The following is a 10,541-nucleotide window of genomic DNA, read 5'->3' on the forward strand; positions in this document are numbered from 1 at the left end:
CTGGCTGCAACATGGTGTTCCTCCAGAGCTTTCAACTGGGACCCTGGGTGAGTCTCTTGGTCTTTATTTCTCTACTAATGCAGCAGAAATTTCATTGTTTGGTTATTTGGTCAGTGGTTTGGTTTTTTGGTCAGTGGTTTGGTTATTTGATGAAAGCCTTTAGTCCATGAGCACATTCCATCTGCTGTTGATCTTGCTGAGGAGCTTAAGGAGTGGCTGTAGTAGAAACAAGGCAAAGAATGTGCTGGCTACAGAGCTGAGATGGTTTTGTGGAGGGGCTCTTGCTCCAGCCAGACATGTGGGGGGTCCTACGGTGGTGTGAAAGCTTGTTGCATGGGTGTTATTCCAGTTTTTGTGTCTCTGTGCTCTATAATAAGTTCTTTGCCTATCTGCAAGGTTATTGACAAGAAACACAAGCTGGGAAAGTGTGTTTACCTTCAAAGTTTTATAAATATTTGTTATTGCTGTTATTGCCCTTTGCTGTCAGGGAAAAGGACCAGTGTGTTGGCTTTTGGTGCTCCAGAGCACAGTGGTGTTTGAGTTGGGGCAGCTGGTTCCCCTTGCTCATAATCCCTGTCTGGGCTACTGGAGATGGTAGTTTGGGGGTCTTGAAACTACTTGGACACAACCTTTCTGTGTTCCTGAGCCAGTCTCTGGGGAGCAGCTTGGTGATCTCTGCTGTAGTCTGTGCTCCCAAATGCCCCAGAGAAAACCTAAATTGAATAAAAAAGCAGTTCCTCCTCCTGCTCCTTACACCAGGCAGATGTGTCCTGTCTGTGCCCTGTGCTGCAGCAGCCCAGCCTGGGTGCTGCTGGCAGTGGCCACACACCAGAGAATGGGGCCAGACTTTCCTCTTGTTCCATGGCTATTCCCAGTATCCCTCACCGTGCATGGAGGGCAGTGGGTGGCAGTGGGCATTGGAGCTGGACCCGACGCTGTGGGGTGTGGGGTCTGCATCGCTCCTAAAGACTCACATTCTGGTTTTTTGCTTTTGTGACATTACAGTGCAAGTATTAAAACTGTGTGGAATGAATGGAAAGGCTGTAAACAAACAAGTTTTGGCAAGTGTGGGTGGACAGGGCAGTGCTGGGGGGTGTCCAGGGCCCTGGGAGCTGATGTGGGGTGTGCACGGGTCTCTGCACGTGCCTGGCTCTCCCAGGGATGCTGCACTGCTCTCAGCATCCGCTGCTGTGCCAGCTGCCCTTACCCCCGGCTCCTGCCCTTCATTTTGTCTGGATTTGGGCAGCCGCGTTTCCAGGCGCCGAGCAGCTGCCGGGCTGACACCGGTGACGCGCTCAGCCCGTGCGGGCTGACTCCTGTAATTGGGGTCAGTCACAGAAAAAACCCTGTCACAGCAGAAAGTGCTTCTCAGCTGCTGGGGCTGACACAGACAGCGGCGCTCTGGGGACAGGGACACAGCCACGCTGCCCTCCCTGCCCTCTCCCTGCCTCTCCTTACCTGCTTTCTCAGCACGTAGCTCCTCTTTGCTCCCTGTCTGTGAAGTGGGAGACTGTTTGCCCTGGTGCCAGTGGTCAGATCTGCTTACCCCACCCCACCTTCCCTCCTGACTAGGCTGCTGGAGCAGCCCCTTGGGCTCTTCCCAGGGCTCTGCTGCCTCTTCTCCCTGAGAAGAGCCGTGACTGCATCCCTGGTGGCCTTGGCCCACGTGTGGCCAGGGAGCAGCCTTGTCCTCACTCCCTGCATCACCAGCACCACTGAGGATCCTCTTGGCTCAGCTCCTGCCCTCGCTCTGGGAACACCAAACCCAGCAGCCAGGCAGGAGCCCTGTGGCTCTGTCTGTTGGGGGAGCAGAGTTTGGAAGCTCATAAGCTCTAGGAAGAGCCCAGGGTGCAGGAGGCAGGCTGTGACGGTGAAATAAATAAACAAATATATGATCATTGCTACTCCTTTCTGCTCCCCCTGCCAGTCAGCACAGAAGGAGCCAGGGACCTTTCATGGAGATAAATGGAGTGCAAGGGCTAATTAAAGTGACTGATTTCTCCATGGCAGGAGCTTCCCAAGGCTCCGCTCCTGTGGTGCCCTTGTGTTCAAGCAGGGAGAAGAGCCAGAGGTGCCAGCATGTTTTGGAGTGTCATGAGCTGGGGACAGCCACCTCTGAGGGACCTCTCCGGTCACCTCCCATCAGAGACACTCAGACAGCCCAGAGCTCTGTGAGCAGCATCTCAGCCCACAAATAATAACAATCTCATTTCCCTGCCATCCTGCACCAGCAGGACCTTTGCCATCTCCTGTCTCCTCTTCTCTGTCACAGAGGGGTGGGGAAAGGTTCACAGCTTGGAGAGGGCTCACAGGTGTTTGCCCTGAGGGAAGCAGGAGTCAGGAGCCACCATGGCCCCACTGGGGCTGAAAAACCCCTTTAGGAGGGGAGAGATGAAATTGCACAAGTCTGTTTTATTGGCAAGGGGGCTTTACAAATCTGCCAAAAGTAAGAAGACCCTGATAAAGGCTGAAGGAGCAAGATGGGCCCTTCAGGGTCTGGGGCACAAGCTGAGCTGCTGCAGCTGCAAACACCAGCTAGTCTGGAACAGGGGAATGCAGTTCAGAGCCACCACAGCCACCAGGTTCACATGTGTTCCCCAATGCCTTTTGCCTCTGTCTCTGTGCAGCTTCATTATGGCCCTTCCATTGCTTATCGTGAGGGAGGGTGTGTCTGGCCTTGTTTACAAAGGATAAATGCTTTGTGCTGCGTGTTAATCACTGCCCTGCACCTTTCGTCTAAAGCCTCATGCAAAGCTGCAAACGGGGGCTCATTTAGGCTTCTGGTTTGTAGCAATAATACCCTTTTAATATGCTAAATGAGAATGGAAGTGAACCTTCCTTACGCTTATGAGTTGTTGAAAACATCCCTCAGTGGGTGAAGGTCACTCCATCGGCAGATTGATGCCGAGCTGTCAGGCCCCGTTCGTCGCCTGGGGCTGGCGCTGCCACGGGTACCGCGGGTGGCACCAGGGACACCTACGCAGGCAGGCAGGGGACAGCTCAGATGAGCACAGGGCTCATGGGTTCCTGTGTGCCCAGACCCGCAGGCACTGCCAGTCTGCCCAGATCACAGGCTTTGTTGGGGCTTTTTCCATTCCTTGGCGGCAGACACGTCTCTTCTGATGCTATCGTGCATTCCTCTCTCTTTTCCTTTCTGCTCTTCCTAGGAGCTTGTGTCCTGGTGATCTATGAGTTGTTTGGAGAAGCAGCAAACACTACTTATGCATTATATACATGTCTTGTCTGTTCCACTTGATAATGCCATTCTTTAATATGCTCAGCAGTAGCTTTTGGGCTGCCTCTCCTTGCACTCCCCTAAAAGCTGCCTGGCACGCACTCAGGTCTTTTTCTTCTTCAAATAATTTAGAGGATTTTATGTCTAACTTTGTTTTCCAACATCCTCATGCGTGGAGAAGGAACAAGACAAAGCAGGGATCTGCCTTGTGAGCCTGTAGCATTTCCATCCCGTTCTTTGCAGAGACAGAGCAGCTCCGAGGTTTGGTCAGAGATGAAAGAAAAGACAATGACAGATTAGCATGTGAGCTCGTGTCCCAGCATGGGTGGAGGGGGAAGTGCCTTCCCTCTGCGTTTGGTGTAGAGGCTGCCTGTCAAACGGCCTGTGAGTTTGTTTATATATATATATATATATATATATATATAATATAAATATGTTTGTACACAAATAATGATGCCCCATCATGTACAGCCCCGGTACCACAGAGGCAGCAGGAGAGGAGCGGGAGCACCAGAGCCCCCTCTTTCCAGCAGCCACCCCTTGGGAGCCGTGGGATCCCATCAGATTGCCCCGGTGCAGTGTGAGTGCTGAGGGCCCAAGGATGATGTGGGCTCTCTCTGAGATGGAGAGCCATTTAAAAAAGGGGAAAAGAGCTTTTTTAGTCCTCTTTATCCAGCTGAGAGGAGAGCATCTGGCATCAGTACTCTGATTCATGAAAATCACTCTGACCTCTCGTATGGAGAGTCTCGGCTCTCAAAAGCCCAGGGAATCGTGCCCTCATCCCTGAACTCAGCTATTTTACCTGTTCTCTCTCCAGATACTCTAAATAAAGCACTCGATGTACTGCACTCAAGGCTCCCTGGCTTCGCTCAGTAGGCAATGACAGCTTGTTCTTTTGATTGCCATGCAAAAATTCCCACTATCCCTGACTTTCTGTTTGCTTATCTCCTGCATTCTGTAAAGAGGGGTGTGGGGTTGGGACCTTGATCCCACTGCTGCCTGCACTGGGAAGGGCAGGGAGGGATTCCCAGATGCCAACTCTATCCCCCATGCTGATGCTGCAGGATAAATCCTGCATCCCTCCCCACACACCATCCTCCTCTCAGCTGGATGCTGAGAGGGAGAGGAGAGAAGCACATGATGGATAAGCTTTAAAAAGGAGACCAGGGTCACAGCTTTGTCTATAAAAAGTAAATAATGTGAAGAGCTGAGGCCCGTCTCCCAGCTGGCACATGTGAGGAGCCGAGGACGTGCTCTGCCTTGTGATGGGGAGCTCCCTCGGGACCTTGGACCCGCCGGTGAACCAGAGACCCCTGGGGAGAGTGCCTGGTGCACAGCCCGGGGCAACAGCCTCGGAGCAGGAACCACTCCTGGAGAGTGACTTGAAGGCTGCGAAGACATCTGCTGCTTGCATAGGATTTCCTCTTCTTGTCTTTCCAGTTGGTGGGATCAGCTGGGCTGATGTTGCACAGCTGGAAGTGGCATGGAGGGAAACATCTTGTCTTTGGTGGCTGGGCCTGCTGAGACAGCATCCCACCCTCCCAGGAGCTCTGCAGTGTCCCAGCTGCCTGAGTCAGCAGCAGCTGAGTACAACTTGACCTTGCATGGAAAGAGATGTCAAACAAATCTTTGTGCTCGTCACACATGGCTTGAGACACACGCGCGGCTCCCGCAAATCAATCTCTTGCCTTGGCCTGGCCATGTCATCCCTTGCTGGGGAGGAACGTGAGCCTGAGTGATGCTACATCCACCTCCTGCCTCAGTCCCCAGAGCCCCAGGGTGTAATGGGGTTACAGAGAAGCTTCACTGAGCAGCACCCCCAGGATGATGAGCCAGTCATACAAGCTCAGGCAATAACATTTAGCACCATAATTATGCCTTAAAATGCCCTTGGAGAGTCGGGAGGGGCTACAAGGGAAGGAGAAAGGAAAAAATGTGTCCTTGCTGGGGTAATGCCTTGCATCCCTACAAATGGCTTTGGAGGTGTGAGGGGGACACAGAGACATAAGGAAATTCCAGCACATTAGAGTTTTGCGGTGTGTGGAAATGAAGTGTTTCTGGGGAAATGAGGGAAGCTGCTGTAAAACCCATGGAGTGGAGCAAAGCCATCAGCCCCAGCATGACAGTGTCCCCACGGCAGGGGACTGTCCTCTGAAATTCAGCTTCACGTGTAGTTTGGCACCATTGACCGCCTCCTTCCTCCGCTGTTTGGGGCACAGAGGGGTTTTAACAGCATTTTTTTTGTGCAAAGGCATAATTATGCTTCCCTGATTAATCTTCAGGCTGAGTCGAGTGCTTGCCATCAATCTTTGAAACAAACATGTCTATTTATATTTTAATTATCTTTCTTCTTTCCTAAAGTTCAGGTTGATTTGAGCTTCTCCTACATATTTATCAATGGTGCGATTCTGTCCTTGCCTTTCCCATTGCTTGGCAGGTGAGAGCGTGGTGTGTGCCAGCAAGGGGTGGCCACAGCGGTGCTCCTCAGTGCCAAGCCCCTGTTCTGGGCTGGTAATGACTCATATTTGTGAGCCCTTGGTCATGGCATGCCCACAGCCTGGCTGGAGAAACCCATCTCCAGTGGCACCCTGGCCTAGGGGAGAGAGAATCCGTCTCCAAGGGACAGTGGAGGCTGAATTTCGGAGCGCCTGTTTTCCCTGGGCAACCGCTCCAGCCAGCCTTTCATTTCCAGCAAGGCGCTGTAATTTGTAAACATTAATAACCATTATTACTATTAAAAGGAAAGAAAGCGAGTAGCCCTGTAACTAATTACTTTAAGTGTTTTCAATGAGCCGCAGTTCAGCTCCTTTATAAAATCTCCCGCTGCGCAGACCAGATTGTCATTACGATCGGATCTTTCCCTAGACCTATTAATTTTGCCCGGAATAACAGCCGAACAGATGCGGGGAGAAGGCTACTCTGATTAACATCATTCTTTTCAAAGCCCGTGTGCTCCCCGAAGGCCGGCGCGCCGGCTCCTCCAGCCGCTCCCAGATCTCATTACGGCTGGAGGAGGCGGGCGCCAATCGGCGATCTCGGCAGATGCTGCTTCTCAGAGACGAGGCCCCTCCAGGGGATGAAACCTCCTCCAAAAATCAATGGGAATTACCAGCCCTGGCGCCATGTTCCCTTTCTTCTGCAGCAGATGAACGTGGGGGCTACCCGGAAATGTCTATTTTTTGGCCAGGGAGGCTAAATTTTAAGAAATTCCCTAAACCTGCAGTTTGTTCACGAATTGTTATGTTGTTTGAGGTGTTTTCTCCTTCTGAGTCCCTCCAGCGTGCTCTCCCTCTTCCCCACCCTGATCATTCCACGGGGGAAGGTGCATCCCTCACCCAGGGCTGGTGCAGGAGGGACAAAGCCTTTTCCAAAGGACCATTAGGGGATGAAATATGTTTCTCTGCCCTCGGGGTGCCCGCGTGCTGCTTAAATGAAGCTTTTTAACTGAACGTGGTGGTGGCATTTCACATGGGGGAAATTGCTCCAGTATTTACTGCTATTAAATTAATTTCTCAGTAGAGGATTTTAGACTCTTGTAATTCATGAGGATATTTTCGGTCCTGTTTACTGTCTGGTGCTTAAAAAAATTGTCTCAAGCATTTGTTTGCCGAATATAACGCTGTTATTACATTAGCTTCCTCTCGCAGGAGAGACAGGGGTTCATTAATGTTGATGTGGATCTTATTGTATCTCTGAGCTCTCCAAGCAGCGGGTAATTTTTCATAACATATGTGTGGCAATATTCAGGCACAGAAGGATGAGTGGAAAATGGTTGTAGCCTGGCGCCCGTGCACACCCTGAGCGACTGTGGCTCTGTGTAGCACTGGGGAGAGATGCTCCAAGTGCTCTGCTCTCTCTCAAAAAAGACAAAAGAATATTACAGTATATATAGTAGAGTATATAGTGGAGCAGTGGGCCCACGGGAACCTCATGAAGTTTAATAAGGCCAAGTGCTGGTGCTGTACCTGGGTCGGGACTGGGAATGAAGGGATGGAGAGCAGCCCTGCCAAGAAGGACCTGGAGGTGCTGCTGGATGAGAAGCTGGACAGGAGCCAGACATGTACAGTGGCACCCAGAAACCAGCTGTGTTCTGGGCTCATCCCACAGCATGGGCAGCAAGTGAGGGGGGATTCTGCCCCTCTGCTCTGCTCAGGTGACACCCACCTGCAGTGCTGCCTGCAGCTCTGGGGTCACCAGCACAGGAAGGGCATGGAGCTTCTGGAACAAGTCCAGAGAGAGATTTTTTACAAGGGCCACATAGTGGACAGGACAAGGGGGAATGGCTTCACACTGATAGAGGGTAGGTTTAGATTAGATGTCAGGTAGAAATTCTTCCCTGTGAGGGTGGGGAGGCCCTGGCACAGGTTGCCCAGAGGGGCTCTGCCTACCCTATCCCTGCAAGTGTTCAGGGCCAGGTTGGGCAGAGCTTGGAGCGACCTGTGATAGTGCAAGGTGTCCCTGCCCATGGCAGGGGGTTGGAATGAGGTGAGCTTTGAGGTTCTCTCTGACCCAAACTGCTCTGGTTCTGTGTTTGTATATTTATGTGGTGCCCCAGCTGCAAAGGGAACTCATCCCTGCAAGCAAAAGCACCTTCATGTCTGGACAGGGACTGCAAAAAAAGGGACAGAGCTCAAGCGGAGAAATCTCTCTTGTTCTCAAAGAATAGATACCCAAGCACTGAAAGAGACACAGCCTGAGGTGGGATGGGGGGTGGAGGAAAAGTGCTTCATTTGAAATGTTATGAGTATCTCTTAGTCCTAATGCCTTCCCTCCGAATGGCTGCGTTCTGCAGCGGAAATTGGCAGCAATCAGGCTCACAAGTGCTGGGAAGAGATTTACTTGGGCAGATGAAAGAAAACCATTTTCTGCTAAATGTCGGTGCCCAGAGCAAGACGCTCTTCCCGCCTCTGCCCGCGCACGCACGGGGATGAGCAGGGCTCCTTAGCCGGTGAAATATCGCTGTTCCGGATGGGAGCGGCCGAGCCTCAGCGAGGTGTCGTTTTCATCTGTCGCTAATGAAAAGCTCCTCTCTGGTTTCTTCATCTGGGCCAGTGTTTAGTGCAGGGTTTTGATCAACAAAATGATGCTATTTGGGGCTTCTTCCCTTCTGCTTTGAAGTCGAAATGCGAGGAGGTGGGGAGGGGAGCACCACGAGCCTGTGAAGATCCAGCTCACTGGACTTCTCAAAGCCAAAACCATAATTATTATCCCCCTGAGAACAGAGCTGTTCTCCCGGCCCCATCAAAGACGCACCACAGCCTGCAGATGAAAGCCCGGCTTTGAGCTCCCTCCTTTTAACACCTCGTTAGTTGTTAAGCTCTGTTGTTCCCAAATGAACAAACAGTTTGTCCCCGGTTTGTCTGCAGCACCCAAAATAACCAAACCGCTAAAAAAGCAGCAGGCAGGCTGGTGTGGCTTCGGAGTGGTCTTTGCCGTGGTGTTGGTGTGATGTGGTGCTCTGGCCATGCTTGCTCTGCCGCTGCTGTCAAGCAGGAGCTCTTTTCCAAGGCAGTTCAGCAGCTCCAGAGGACAAAAATTCAGAGTGTTCCAACGTACAAAGTAGAAATACTAAAACAAATGGTAGCAAGTAGCAGATCTTGCAAAACGTAATTACCAACTAGTCAGTTCCTGGCCAGTTTGGGGGGTTTTTCCCAGCCCTGTCTCCCATGTGGAACAGCTGCCTGGCTGGGCTGCAGGGCTTGCAGAGAGCTGGTGTGGGCAGAGAGAGGCCCTGGGCCACAGAGCCAGTGCTCAGGACACTGATCTCAGGAACAGCCAGTGCACCCAATCAGAGGGACTGTGGTGGGGTGCAGAGTCAGCTATAAACACCACTGGATGATGCACACCCCAACTTTGCCATGGTTCCCAGATACAGATGGACAATGAGGCCTGGAAACTTCATTCTCCCCAAAATCAATACTTACCTTCAGTCTCTCCTGCTCCCGTGAAATGAACAATGTGAGGATCAGAGGAGAGCGAAGCAGGCGGCGTTAGAGGGGCTCAGCAGATCGCTTGTGTTTGCTGTGAGGCCAGGCGCCGTGGGGCGTGATTATTCAATATTAAACATAGATGTGCTCTGTGTTTGAGTTTGCTAGAGGCTCACAGGTCCTTGAAAATCTCTTTTTGTGTTTGGTTTCTTTTGTTTGAAGTGTTTTGGAAGCACTAGAAGGATGGAATGCAGCAGCACGTGCGTGCAGGAGCTCTCTGTCCACTGCTGGACAGAGGGAATGCTTGGACCAGCCCTGTGCATTGTGTGTATCATGATGTGCTGTTGCAGTGAACAGTGCTGTGGGGTTTCAGGTCTAGCTTTGATCACATGTGGTGGTCTCATGCCCCCTCCTCTTCTTCCTCTCCCTCTTCCCAAACTCATGAGGGAGGCAGCAGGCAAAGGACGGGTGGCAGCACTGCTGCCTGGCTGACACTTGCTGTTCACAATAAATTTGGGAGATGATTTTCCTCTACCTCCCATTCCTCTCCAGAGAAGGAGCACATCCATACCTCTGCCAGTGACAGGCAGCTCAAAATTATATTTTCAGGAAAAAAGCAGCACTTTGGTTTTCCTTCCCCTTGCTTTGGCATTCCGGGCGACTGCCTGGGTTTATCTCCCCTCCTTGCGCTCAGGAGGCTTTCAAGTAGCATTTCAATTAAGATTTTAAACTGGTGAGATGCAAGTTAGATCAGAGCAGAGCCTGATCTCAGCAACTCCCCTCCGATCCCTGTTTGATATTGGGAAATGTCGCCGTTTGTACTTCTGTGTCAGGGATGCTGCGAGTGAGCGATTGCATCGTGTGTGTGTTCCCAGGGGAGATCTGAGGGGGAAGCGCTCATTTTCCTCCAGTCCTTCCCAAAAAAAACCAATCCTCAGTGAGCAGGGGGAGCAGCTCCAGAATAGGAACTGGGCCGTGAAATTTGTCAGTTTATCATTTGAGTCTGGAATTAAATCACTTTATATTACAGATAACTGTTTAGGGTGAGCCCTCATCCAGCGATAATGTATCTGTAGCCTCTATTTTTTTCACTTTTATGGGTTTGGGAGAAATCTGCCTTCTTACGTGTGTGCACTCCCTTGAACAAGGGCTGCTTAGTACCCAGGGCCTCCTGGCACCAGGAAAACACAAAGGATAAATAACGGTAAACATGCAGAGCTCCACCCAATGCCTTTCCAGCCCTCCTGCGCCTGTCAATGCAGCAGTTGTATAGAAACACTTCCCCCAGCAGAATTTACTGTGTTCTCAGGGACTGCCAGACACAGACCTGGAGGCAGAAGTTGCTCTTTTTCTTTCGAGTTTCTTCTTTCTGGTGTCAC

The sequence above is a fragment of the Myiozetetes cayanensis genome, unplaced genomic scaffold, assembly GCF_022539395.1.
Source record: "Myiozetetes cayanensis isolate MyiCay16 unplaced genomic scaffold, myiCay2020 scf29, whole genome shotgun sequence".
NCBI classification, from domain to species: Eukaryota; Metazoa; Chordata; class Aves; order Passeriformes; family Tyrannidae; genus Myiozetetes; species Myiozetetes cayanensis.